Genomic DNA, 14,267 nt, shown 5'->3' on the forward strand with positions numbered 1-14,267 from the left:
TTTAAATCTCCTAAATACAGGGGTTGGCAAAAGTGGGTTTACAGTTGTAACACAAATAAGACAATAATCAATAAATAATAATACAGAAATAAACTTTCGTGTACTGTAAAACTACTTTTCCCCTCCCCCGCCCCTGTGTATTAGAGGTGCTCCCTGTTTAAAGGAGCCCTACAAACCATAATTTTGTCAAGACATGAATTGGTAACATAATTACCATTGGTTTATTCTTGCAAATCAGAATACAACTTCACAGTTTTTGAAGCTTATGGTAGTTCTCACACTGAATGACAGTTTGATTATGAGCAGGATATGTGCTTTCTGTAGCCCTTATTAAAAAAATAACACAAAAGTCTTGGGTAGCAAATAAGAGTGCTGCCAAGTAGAGTTTAGTGTTAATCAAGTAACACGGAAATGACTTTTTTTTCTTTCTAAAAATCTTCCCTTTGGCCTCAAGGTCAGAAGTCTTGATCCTCATAGGAACAGAATACATTCTTTTCTTTGTACAATAAAATAATATCTTAGTTCTACTTTTTCCCTTTCTTCCTTTAAAAAGTATGTAAGATATCATCTCTGAATTCATGAATTTCTTGTAGAACACCTGATTCTTTGCTTTAAAAAGAACTCTTATAAATGGAAAATTTTAAGTTTTGAAACTATTGGAAAATATTTAATTAGAACAGCTGTTGGTTAAGTTCAATATCTTAAGTATATTATGTATGAAAAGTACTGGTTTTATTTTAAAGTTCAACAATGATGCAGTAATAGCCTTTCTCATTTAAAAAACCAAACTAGTAAAATATTTCTAAAAGATTTTTGAAAACATTACATGCATTAAGTAATTATAGCAACACTTTTATCCTAGATTTATGTACAGAATTAATTTATCAATTTTGTAAATTGATTAAAGTTAAAGCAGATTACTTTACATTTAGAATTTAAAAGTTTTAAATCAGCAATTTGTGAAATATGTATTGAATATATTGTATTATATTTACCTAAGAATTTCTGGTTTAACAGATTAAATGTACATTTCTTTATTTTTAAAAATTTATTGAATATATCCATATATCTATTGTTTTCTTTAAAATTTAGAATTTAAAATAAAATACATTACTTATTTAATACTTTTGAATTTGAAATGTACTTGAAGTGGTTTATTTATTGTTGTCCAGTTGCCCCTTGAGACTCTGTTTTGTAAAGCTGATTTAAATGATTACTTAAATGTGAATTACTGTTACTGGTCATCTACTTCTGTTATACTGAAGGTCAGCATAATACAGCACTGACCATGATGACTGGGTCCCACAGAGATGAGGGAGGAGGCAGGGCATTATTCTCCGTGAAGGCCAGGAGTGGCCCCAGCCTGGAACAGAACAAGGGTGCGATTTCAGCAGATGGAAAAAATTTTCCTGGAATGAACTGGCAGAAGTAGAGAGAAGTTACTAGTATTATTAAAGTAGCAGATTCTTCTAATCTGTGTGATTTTTTAATATAGCCTTCTAAGAAAAAGAAATTTTTGTAGAAAACTGAAAACACTGATTAAATGTGAAATTTATAACATGGTTATGTTATTCCCTATCAAAAATTATGTGAATATACTAAAGATTATCATCTGTAAAATATACATCTATTGAACATGTAAAATATGACTGAAAATGATGATATGAATTTTTTGCTTGATAACCGGTGTGCTTCAAAATCTGGCGTCATCTGCCCTGGCTGGACAGATCAGTTGGTTAGAGCGTCGTCCCAGTATGCCAAGGTTTCTATTCAATCCCAGTCAGGGCACATACAAAAATCAACCAGTGGATGCATAAATAAGTGGAACAGCAGATCTCTCTCCCCACCCTCCCTAGGCCTTTCCCTCTCCCCAGCATCATCTTTCATGAGATTCAAACGTCCTATTTCCATCATTGTATTGTTTACTTAGGTTATGAGGCTTTTCCCAAAATTGAACAAGTGTTAGATGGTTCTTCCAAACAGTGACAAATAAAAGAAGTTACAGAAAAGCAGTTGGAAAGGGAAATGAGATACCCTGGCCTGATACTTCTTTATTCCTTTTTCTGTCACTATCTTTCTCTGCACATCCTTAGATAAAACTCAAAAATAATTATTGAGGTTTTTGTGGGAACCAAATGAGACAAGGAAAATTTAAAACTGTTGTCTCACCCCTAATACTAGTGATACTGAGATTTTGAGTACCAGGGACAGTTTAAAAGTACTTACCAGAGCAACTTTTTACTGCCTTAATTTGTGTGTACAGATTGCTGTTAGTGTTGTTGCTGTTTTGTATCAGATTTGCTGGCTAATTTCCTTGCTTATTAGCGAAGTGATTTTCTTAATGGCTACCCTTTTGACAAATGAAGAAATTTTAGCTGCTTTGAGAGGAAAAACCAAATTTTCAAAATCACAGTGAAAAAGATAAGGAACATCTGTATTCATGCTGCTACTGTGTGGCTGGTGTGGGAGAAAATCTGGTGATTGACCTTGGTTCTTCACTAAAGTCACAAAAATATGCATAATTTGGCCTTTATCCATAAAACATATGGCAACAGTCTCCAGTTAAAGCAGGGATTCAACTTCCTTTGTTTTGGGTGTGGAGAAGAAAATCTTTTCCAACCTCATTACCAGAGAGTTTTGTGAATTTTTTCCTGAAATATTTTAGAATCTCCATTTTGACAGGAGCGTTTTGTTTGAATTCATATTTTATTAACCAAGAGTTATTTTGTTTAATTTATACCTGATGATTTGGAGGCCTACAATACTGTATTTAAAGGAGAAATGACATTTTATTAAATAATCAAAGAATGCCCCAAAACCCAGTGGCATCAATACAACTCCACCCCTCCCCATGATCTGGTGATAGATTTTAGATTAGGGCCCCTGGAAGGGACACTAGACATTTATATTAGGTAGCCAGTTTAAGATTTTTTACAAACAATTTTAGATTGGATCAAGTCAATGAGGGCAACACCAGTGGAGCTGGAACCTCTAGAGCTAACAGCCTGCAAACCTCACTGACTCTTCATGAAGTCAGCCTCCCAGGGTCCCCTTCATCCATGTCGGACTCAGTCTGTGGGTGAATAGTCTAGGACTCACACACCCACCCGTGCCTGTACAGCCCAGGCATCTGACATGATATCAAAATGTGTATTTTTTCATCATATGTCATCTCACAGCTTGGGCAGTGAGATTGAGTATTTTTAGTTCCACACAGAAGAAATCCATTTTTTAAGTAAGGCAAGAAAATGTGAGCTTCCTGGTGTTTAAGTAGGAGTTATCTTTGCTCTCGAAAACCTGGTTACAATTCTTTTTATTTATTAAGTACGCCACAGTCAGCCAGATAAGATTAGTGAAAATAGTGAAAGAGAAAGCATTTATCTGTTTCATTTGACTCTTTGTACTTTTGCCTTCATTTTCTTTCCCTTGCTTGCCCATCACATTAGGGACCTCACATTCTATACTGCGTAAGATTGTCTCATTGAAATGTAGCTACCTGCTGTCTGTGTAACTATAAGCAAATTATTTAACCTCTTTGTGCCTTGATTTCCCTACTTGTAAAATGGCAGTTGGCTATTGCCAACGTCACAAAGTTGTTAGGATTAAACACATTAAGATGTGTCAAGCACTTATCTTAGCGCCTGGTTGTACAAAGCGCTGAGTGACCGATTATCTAGTAATTACTAATAGTACCTATTAATATAGTAATGATTGAGAACCATATGCTTCATTGCCAAGTATCAAATTGTTAAACAAGACAGAATTGGGATTCTTTATGCGCAATAGCACGGGGTTTTGCTTTTTCTACATGAATACACTTACAGAGTGTCTTAAAGATACAAAAGCACTGTTGGGTCAGCCCCCAGAAGACTTCTGAATGGTAAGAGAGAATGTCCTAAGAATCCTAGGAATCATATTGAATTTTTTACTTTTATTGGAAAAAGAGACAGCAGTATCTATATAGTGTTGAGCTGGTTGGTTCTTTTATGTATTAATTTCTCTCATAGTAAACATGGTGCTTTCTTTAGCCAATGTGAATATTCTACATTGTATGGCCATCATTAAATCTTATTTATAAATTAATTTCTGGCATGGTGAGTGTATTTCTTTTTGAGGCATCGCATTTTTAAACATTTAGAATATAACCTCACTCAGTTTGAGAATACTTTATGCAAAATAATTTTGAAGGACATTTTATTTTCTAGTATGTATTTTCAGCAGGTGGCTAATGGCATTTGACCTGCTGTACCAGCAAACAGAACTGAATGTCAGATGAATATTTTTTAAAAAACTGCATTTTCATCTTGCACAATGAAGCAAAGTAATTCTTTTTGGGATTGCCTTGCATATTTTTCCAAGTAGTTATTGATAGCGATGTGTCAATTTGGTAGGAGAGAAAAGAGAAAATTTTAATGTTATGCATTTAGGTCTTAAGAATATTTAAATATATTCAGATTGGTAAATGCAACTATTTTAACAAATAATATACCTGATATATTTACATGTTGAAAGCCATTTAAAGTACATATCAACCTTCCATCTTTCCCATTTCTTTGGGTCATTGTTATGAAAAATCACATATTTTAATCCACATACTTTTATTTTTAATATTTCCATTTTTCTCTTGAAATTTATACAGTATATTCCATGCCCTATTTTCACACAACCTTTAAGAATTATGCATACTAAATGATAATTCTCAATTTTTATGCAAAAATAGACCATGGCAACATTCTATAAATGATAAAGGTTGCTCAGGGCTCCAAGATTAGCAATTTTAGATCATTGTCCATGTTTATTTCAAGCTAAGTATTGGCACAAGCGTTTATACAACTATAGTCTTTGCAGTAATGTGTTGCGTAGTTTGTGTGTTGAATAACACTCCAATTTAAGTGTAGTTCAATTTTTGAGGTGAAGATGTATATGCAGCTTGATCAATGCCCAGAGTACCTTGTAGAGTGGGCGACTGTGAAAAAATGACAGTGTAAAGAGTTATATTTCCTGTACTGAACATATTAGAGCTGGCATTTTGCCACTGAACTGTTTGATGAGGGAGGGATATTGTTTGTGTGCTTTGCATTTAAGGCTTAATTTCTGAGGCTGAATTCCAATTTTGTTTATTCCCTCAGGTAATTACTGGTTTTCTAGATGCAAAAGAAGTGTATCATTGGATTAAAAAAAATTTTTTTTTAATGGTTAAACTTGTATTGTAGATGTCCTTTCTTTAAATTTAGGCACTAGAGATTCTCACACATCAAAGGAGTGTGTGATTCTCATTTGTGGCTAAAGAGTTAATCATCTCTCAGCACTGCTTTGAAGTTAGTTTTTTTCTCATTTTTCTTATCTTAACCCAGCATGGGTTCATGAATAAAACGAACCACTCTGATAGGTATAGTGTTTTATCGCTTTTGCCTATGGCTTTTGCTAATAAAAATTCAAATTCTCGTTCGTTTGCTGCAATCAAATCAATGTAGTGTATGGCATACTTTTTCCCTGTTATGAATCCCTCCCACAGAAAATAGGCAGGGGAAACCAGCATGGGGGTGGAGAGAAAGGACAAGGCAATTCAGGGTTAACTATAGTTTACCTGTTTTGCCGAAGTTGTGGTTAGTCTGTAACCTGCACAAGAGGTTTTACTTCTCACTGCCCTACAATCCTTAAAATTCCTATTCCTTAGGATTAAATTCCTAAAATTCCTGTTCTTTAGTCAAAGCATATGAATCTGCTGTTTTGTGGGCGAGGCAACAATAACAGCAATAGCAGTACCTTAATTTGATAAAGTGTGTATGTGCGTGCTTTCAAAGGCAGCTCTATGAGAATCTGCTTGCTGGAGAATAACTGAGGCAGGTGATGAAGAATGTGAGGGGATGGCTGAAACAACGGAATTCTGACAGTTGCTAAAATTAAGTCATCCTGCTTACAAGATGACCTGATCCGTAAGTCAAATAGGATTTGGCATTTTAAAAACAAGGATCTTCTCCACTAACATCAACACAAAAGAATTGTGCCTGGATGCTTTCTTCAGAAGGTAGCATGTGAATTTAGAAACCAGAGAACATGCCAGGAGTAGACTGATGATTGTATGAGACATTCCATGCTGGAACCAGACACTAGGCTCTGACTAGGCTCAGCTGGAAAGACACTTAAAGTGCAGTTAGGGGAATACAAATAAGGAGCTAATTTAGCAAATTTGCATATACATGTCACAGTGGGTAGGATCGTGGTCTCAAGGATTTTAATTATTTGAAGGCTGGTCACTTTGGGCAAATAAATTATTCTCTCTGAGCCTCAGATTTCTTAATTATAAAATAGGGATAAGTAATGGTGTCTAATTCATATTATTATTTTGAGAAATAATTACCAAATATGAAAAGAAAATTAAATGAAACTTATAGTGAACAAAAACTGCCAATCACAGAGCCTTGGAAATCTGTCACCATTTATATATTTTGCATATAATGGAACACTTCATTACAAGGCCCCTGTTTGGCCTCGGAATCCTGCTCAGCACAGAATGCTGGGAAGTTCCCACTGTTTTGTAGAGTTGACAGTCCACGTGAAATGTATTTGTTCATCCTGAGTGAATCCAACTCTACCTGTCTCCTCTCTTTCCATTTTGCCGACAGTCTCCCTAATGCAAATATCTGCTCAGTTACTTGGAAAAGTGGGAATGGAGGGATTGGTTACCAATAATCATAGTGTTCAGGCACCCGTGCTGGGTGCTTTACAGAGATTGGTGTTAAGTAGGTGATCCCCAAAATTTATATTTCCAGTTTCATTCTCTAACCCGGGCTCCATTCATGGATTTGTTTATCATTTGTCTCCCATGTCTTGGACTTTTGTTCTTGCTGATCTCTATGCCCGGAAGGCTCTGTCCTTTTATTTTATGTACCTTGCTGCGTCTCATTCAAATGTCATTTCTTCTGAGACTGAGGTTTCTCTCTGACAACTGTATTAAGCCAGTCTCCCATCCAGTCAGTTTCTTATCTCATCACCCTGTGACATGTTTCTTCAGGACCCTTTTCCACATATATAAAATCATGTTATTTATTTAATTGTTTATTGTTTTATCTTCCAACCCAGAATGCAAGCTCCTTGAGAGGAGTGGCCTTGTGTGGCTTGTTCAACACTCTACTCCAGAGACCTGAAACTGCGCCTGGCTCAACAACCTTCAGAGGTATGATCATTTATTTCCGTAATTTTATAGGTGACCAAAGTGAGGCCCAGGAAGGTGTAGTAGCTTGTCCAAGATGACGGGCATTCGAGGTGGCAGAGCTGGGGTGTAGTAGGCCCAGTGCTATGCTCTGACAACTTTGCAACAATGCGGTTGAAGGGCAGGAACGTTGATAGGGGGATGGCGCTGCGTTGAGTGCTTGGAACTTCCTTTGAGTCCCCGGGCTGGCAGTTATTGTTTCTCTAGCATTGTCAGACAAGAGCTTGTCCTATTATTTTATACTCTGGCATACTTGGCTTATCTTTCTTCCTTTTTCCTTTTGACTTAGTGCCCATGACACCCATGGTTTATATTTTACAAGAATGCATTCAATCCCTTACTGCTTGGGAAAAACAAACACTGGATTTTAAAGAAGCCCCCCAAAGGCCTAGAATTCATGGTTTTGAATCCAGATGGAATTTTTCACCTGGCTTGGGTTCTTCCTTTTAATATACATGCTGTTTTCTGAGCATTTGTTACTTGACATTGCCATTTATTATAGCTATAGCTTTCTTTTTGTGAGTTTGTGTTGTACTTGGCCCCTATTGACTAGAATAGTTCCACCTCCATACCTTTCTGTCCCCTCCTCCTCCCCCAGTGCAAAACGTGGTGGTGCTTCAGCTGGGCTATTTATCTTGTTTTTAGCCAGACACACTGCAGAATAAAACAGTCTTGTCATGTGTATCATTAAGATGTATAAATATGTTTTAACTTTGGGGAAAAAATGAAAAGAAAACCAGCACAGTTGATTAAAATGGGATAATCTACTGCCTAATAAATCACACCCAGGAGATTTTAGAGGAAGAAGTTATTGGTACTTTTTACACTAGGACATTTGGTGTGCTTCACTGCATTTGACCTTTTAGAAGCTTTTGACATCACTTGGGAACTGCCGGTAAACCTGCCTTAACCAGTTAAAGAGAAGGAATCTTCGCATTGTGGGACTGACTTGATTAATTTAAATCCAAACACACACAGTCCTGCCTGTATGCCCTTTGCAGTGCCCTTGCACAAAAGGATTTCATTCAGAAGCGTTATAACCCACATCCTGCTGTCAGACCCGTTCAGCTCTATTGGTCATTTTAGGCTGCAGGTGGCATCTTTAACCCCTCTTACGCTTCCTTTTATTTCATGAAAACAGCATCTATGCTTAGATTCACACAAATGCTCTACATTTCACTCCAAGTTCTTTCTTTGTGTCCTAGGGAAAAGGTATTTTAAAGTTCCACTAATTGAGAGACTAAAATGGGAACTAATCTAAAACTGGCTTCTTTAGAAGAGTATATTAGAACTTAATCCAGTGCTTCCTCTGGGAATTGCAATCAAAATTAGAATCATGAAATGTTGAAATAAGTTTTTGGCATTAGAGTAAGCCATCGTCTATAATACCTTTGTCTTTTAGATTAAAAACACTGAAGGCTTTATAATCCATGTTTAGTTTTGGGAAAACATGAAAGTTAATTGACTTGTGGGTGAGTTCAGAGTAGTATAAGGATCTAGTCCTGGATTCTTAAATGAAAGCAAAATGAAAATCCTTTAAGGATAAAACTTTGAATAATTTCAGTCTGTTACAGTCTGAACTGAGTGAACTACCCCCACACTGGGCACTCTGCTGGGCTTGGTTGCAGAAGAGGGCAGATGTTTGTGTGGGAGAAATTTAGAAAATTGCTACAGAGTGCTTCCTAACACATAGAAATGTTAGACTGGAAAGGACCAACACCGTCATTTTAGACAGCAGAAAACCTAAGGCCCCCACTACTTGATTATTTAAGCTAAGTTAAAGGCCCTTACTTGGACAACTTTTGCTTCTTCGTTACCCACTCACAACGCTCTTCCAGAATACACACGAAGCCTCTAGAGAAGGCTGCATAAGCCCATTCTCTGTGGTTTTGTTCATTATCAATTATTTTAGTAACTACTGTTTTAAGGGCTTGTGATGCGCCAGTACCTTATGCTTTATCTTTGTCTTCACAACTACAATATGAGGTACTGTTCTTCTCTTTTTAAAAATTAGGAACTGATGTTTAGAAAGTGAGGGATTGGCCCAGAGTATTAGTTACTCCGAGATGGTAGGCTGGAGCCGAGGAAGCAGCCTCTCTAGAATATCCTTAGGGTAACAAGGAGTGTTCCCCTCAAGCCCTGTAAGCTGACTTGAGAATGTTATGGTGAATGAGTAGGCCGTGAGTCATTGGTAAGAAAAAAATTAAGGCAGTTTTGGCTTTAATTCTTCAGATACAGTGTGTTCGCTATAAGGGAATATGAGAGCACCTCCTTTCTGGCTGCTGTTAGAAGCAATAGGTGTCTGGATGAGGAAAGTATTGGGGAATCAGGGGACCTAGAAGCTATGTGGCACAAAAGAAATCACAGCACTATTTTGAGCCTCTGTTTATTTTCATTTCAACAAAAAGTGAAATTCCAGTTTCTCCTTTATCCTACCACGTTAGGCTGTTTCAAAGATTAAGTGAAATAATTGAATCTTAAATACTTTGGAAAATGAAAATAATTATGTCCTTGACTCATCAAGGACATAAACTTTTTGTCCATTTATTCAGTCAGTATTTATGGAGAGAATGCCAAATGTAAGATGTGGTGCTATATGGAGGATAAGAGACAAATAGAAACTTTGTCTCTACCTCACAGAAGATTAAAATGAGTAGGAAAATAAGATGCTTGATAATAACTAGGCAAGAGAATGTTTTATTATTTATTTTAATCCTCACCTGAGGATATTTTTTTCCATTGCTTTTCAGAGAGAATGGAAGGGAGGGAGTGAGGGGGAGAGAGAAAGAGACGAACATCGATGTGAGAGAGACATATTGATTGGTTGCCTCCTGCACACGCCCTGACTAGGGCCAGGGATGGAGCCTGCACCTGAGGTATGTGCTCTTGACTGTGAATTGAACCCAGGACCCAGTCTGAGGGCTGATGCTCTAACCACTGAGCAAAACTGTCTAGGGCTAGGCAATAGAATGCTTTAAATTCAAGGTAGAGAACACGGGAATTTCTTAGGAGGATCCCATTCCTGATGGAAGAGATGGGCCTTGAAGGATTGGTAGGGTTTAGATTGGTGGGGAGGAGAGGCAGGAGTGTGGTGGGAGGAGTGGGTAGGTATGTGTGGAATTACAGGAGGAAGAAGCAGTAGGAGCAAAGGCCTGGAGGAGGGAAAATACTGAGATGTATTAGTGTATCAGGCTGTCTTAATTGGCTATAGCTCAAGGTGCCCAGAGTTAAGTCTGACGAAAATGGGTTTATGTTGAAGCTGTGAAACCTGCACTTGATTCAGTGACCCCCAGGGGGAGCCTTTTAGGAGTTTGGAGTTTCGTGGTAACCCTGTAAGGCAATGGTTGTGAAGACTCTTCAAGGACAAAGTGATACATAGAATGATTAAAGGAGTTAGACACTGAGCATTCTGAGATGACTGTTGGAGAAGACCTAAGCTAGAGGGAACACTGCAGGACTGGAACAAGGAGGAGAGAGATTAGTGACATTAGGCCCCTGACTGGACTTAAGGGCGATGGAGAGTTAGAACTTCTGGCCATTGGAAGTTCTGTGATACTTTTTCATTAAATCAGTATGCATTTAACAAATTTAAACCCAAATGCTAATCATAAAATCCCATATCTCACTGTTGTTGTTTTTAAATAATATGCTTAACTGATAATAGGAAAAGTGTTTTATGAAGACCAGAGGAGCCAAGAATGTTGCTCATCTGGGCTAGGAGGAAGTTCAACATAAATTTTGAGGCAAAGCTAGTTTAGGATGGAGGCTGTTTTGCCTTATCATCGGAAAGGTGATTTGGGAGAGGAGGCAGGCTGGCCGCTGTAGCTGACTACTCAAGGCTTTAGAAATCCTGGCCAAATATCCCCTCAGAGGTAGCACTGTAATCCCCATTTGCTTCTGAATTGGCACTTGGCAACATTATTTCACTTTAGTTTAAGAAACAAGTTAAGCTCGGGACCTTGTTGAACCCCAAGCTTCAATTTAAGGATTAAGGTGGTTGCATGGGAGTTGATGAGATTTAAAATGTTTTCTCAGCCAAGGAGATATTTCTTTGGGAAATGTGCTGTGTCTCCCCCCCCCCCCCCCCCCCCCCCGAAAGAATATTTCTACCTTTAGCTTTTGTTTTCTTTCAGTTTGAGAAATTATAATATTGTTTCAGTTTGAGAAATTATATTATTGTTTGGAAGCTTTAGGATCCACTGGGAAATAAGAAGTAGATTTTCTGGAGTTTCGGGAAGATAAAAGGGGGTATACAGTTATCCAGGAAAAATACATCAGGGCTTGGTGGAGCTGGTGCTGTTACTGGGTAGATTTTGGGCCTTTTCCCAGCTCTGTGCTGTGAGTGACCTAATGTGGGTGTGTCCTTCACAGAGCCTCTCTGTGCTATCCTTGGGAATCCAAGGAAAGGAGGTGGTGATTTTTGTATGAAGTTATCCATTTAAGAAAGAGTTTATGATCTCTGAGAAGGTGGTGAGGTTGCATTGATCAGAAAATGTAGTGGAGTGCCAAGAGGAAATAGAACGCAGAGGAGAACATGACACATTGAGCTGTTTTTGTAGAGTAAGAGGAGAATAAAAACTAAGTGAAGCCTGGAATTAGGAAATGGAAGTTGGGGAAATTAGGCCCCTTTTTTCCTAAAGCAAACATCTTTAACTGGACACTTACTCTGGCCACCTGGGACCGTTTGTCTCACTGACACTTGATTTTTACTCCTGCTGGTGGTCTTTCCTATTCCCTTCAGCCTTTGTAATGGTCAGAGACCTCTTGGTTTGCTCTTTTTTTTTTGATAGGCTCTTTTTAAATCGGTGGTGCCTTTAAAAGAAAATCTAACAAACCAGCTTTACTGTTGGACTATTTCTTTATGACCATCACATCTGTGGAAAAGTTGATAAACCTGCTGTCTTTTGAGTGTGTGTTATATAGATAACCTTTATTTGCTTTATCTATCTTAATTCTGTTGAGACAGGTGGATCATCCTTGAAATAGTCTGGCTAGTATGTTAGGATCCAGTCCCCTGCACCTCTCTTTGGTCTTCTCTGAAAGCAGGTAAACCAGGATTCCAAGTTCAGAACACTCTGAGATGAATTTCCATTTTTCAAATTAAATAGTAATTCATATCCATGGTTAAAAAACATTTAAAAGTTTAAAACTATACAACATAAAAATCGGAGGGCGCTCTTAATCTGTGATTGAAACCGCCAGAAATAAACACCCCTAGCAGTTGGGTGTGTATCTTCTAGACATTTTTCAATACATGTTTAAATAAACAAATACATTTACTTTAAAATTTGAATCATATTTAAGATGCATATGTATATATGTGTGTATATATACACATTATTTTCACTTATATCCTGTCAAATTTTGCATATATGTTATTTTCACTTATATCCGGATAAAATTTGTATGTTCTGCTTCTCAAACTTGGGGTCTGGGGAAGATCAAGTGAAAGGATAGCAGTAATTCCCTTTTTTGTTATAAAGCTTTTTCACTTTATGTAAGTTAAGGGAAACCAAACTATTGTGGTTTTCGTGAGGGCAGATTTTACCATTCTTTCAGAGTTCTCCCTAACCACTACAGTATGAAAAGTTAAAATTGTCAAATAGGTTTAAATTCTGTGTAGTTTTCCAGATTGTATAGTGGGGCTGTTTTATTCCATTTTACTATTTTTGTAAGCAGCATTATTGTGATTCATCTGTATTCTTTTTTTTCTCACAAGGGAAACATTAAAAGCGTGCTTAGCTTCATCTAAATTGAAGTAGAGATAATAATAGTTTCTTTGAAATAGCTTAGATCTAAGTATACAGTACAGAACGACAGCCTTCATTTTTATTGTTATGACTGTCTTTAAGAGGATCTGCCAAGTTACTTGCTTATCTTTACAATTACAACATTTGCAGTAGAAAAATTAGGCCATGGTATTGTTTAAAAACATGTCAATCCAATATTCATGGAGAAGAAAACAATAGTTTTCATAGTACAGGTGATAAATTATATACTTATTAAAGAGTTGCATCTGATCAAGTAAGCATGATCTGTCATTACAGACTCAGTTTGATGTTGGAACATTGTTATTTTAAGCAATTACTTTCAACCTGGTATTTTTAGGAGGGGTTGTAGTCCCATGAATGTGGGTGACAGATTGCAGGGCAGGACAAATAGTTCAAAGGGAAGATTTAAATTGTGTGTAGCTCTGGGGGTTGTTAGAAGTAGAGGAAATTCTGCCTGTGATAGAAGAGACTTAATCAAGAAGACTGTGTAGCAGGAAGATGGCAGATTTCTTCTGATTTTATCTGGGTGTCATAATTAGGCATTTCGCTGGAGGTGTTTTCGGGATAAGTGATGTATTGGCAGGGCTTTGCTGGAGCTTGGAGATAAATGGCCCGGGCAGCTGCCGCCTCCTGGAGAAGTAAATAGAGAGAATCAGTTTTCATTGTTATCAGCTTGCTGACCTCGGAAGGCACAGATGCGAGCTTTCTTTTCAGAGGGAATCAAGTATTCACCCTCAAGGAAAAGGACGTTTTTGATACAATAATATTAATGTCTGTTAAATGAGAAAACCATCCATGAATACTTATACTATTGCTACCTGTGAGCATTATTTATTGACCTGTGACTTCGTCAGAGCTTCAGCTGTGAGAGAAATATTGCTAATGGATTCATGTAATGACGTTGGTCATTAAAAAGTCACATTGCAATGAATAGATTCAGAATTCATTGAGTCCTTTTGCTCGGTGTCACACTCACTGCTCTGTGACAACCTTCATTTCCTACTTAGCAAATCCAAACCTGGTAGCTCCAGCCCCAGGAAGTTGTTAAAGCAATTAAAGGCTTCTGTCTCCCAGCACATTGCTTGGTTACCATAGTATCCTCTGCCTCCAAGTCTCTCCTGATGATGTCAGTATGCATACAGGGGTTGTTCAGAGCATCTACGTGGGAATGATTCACCCTGCAATAAAGCCCCTCTCTCGTTGCTGGGTTTCCACTGCGATTTTAGACGTCTCTAGAAATGGAAGGTAAGTGCCTTCTTTTGCATATCAGAGAATTACTAAAT

General features: G+C 37.5%; 1 long non-coding RNA gene across 4 annotated transcripts in view; it reads left to right on the forward strand.

Annotated features, from left to right (window-relative positions):
- Positions 1-14,267, forward strand: part of LOC107544195 (uncharacterized) — a 115,301-nt gene that overhangs the window by 34,351 nt on the left and 66,683 nt on the right. For all 4 annotated transcript variants that reach the window (XR_001603882.2, XR_015714219.1, XR_015714218.1 and 1 more), the window contains exon 2: positions 7,084-7,177. This is a non-coding gene — a long non-coding RNA (uncharacterized LOC107544195). The remainder of the gene's footprint in view (positions 1-7,083; positions 7,178-14,267) is intronic.

This window comes from Miniopterus natalensis, chromosome 3 (assembly GCF_054644295.1).
Source record: "Miniopterus natalensis isolate mMinNat1 chromosome 3, mMinNat1.hap1, whole genome shotgun sequence".
NCBI lineage: Eukaryota > Metazoa > Chordata > Mammalia > Chiroptera > Miniopteridae > Miniopterus > Miniopterus natalensis.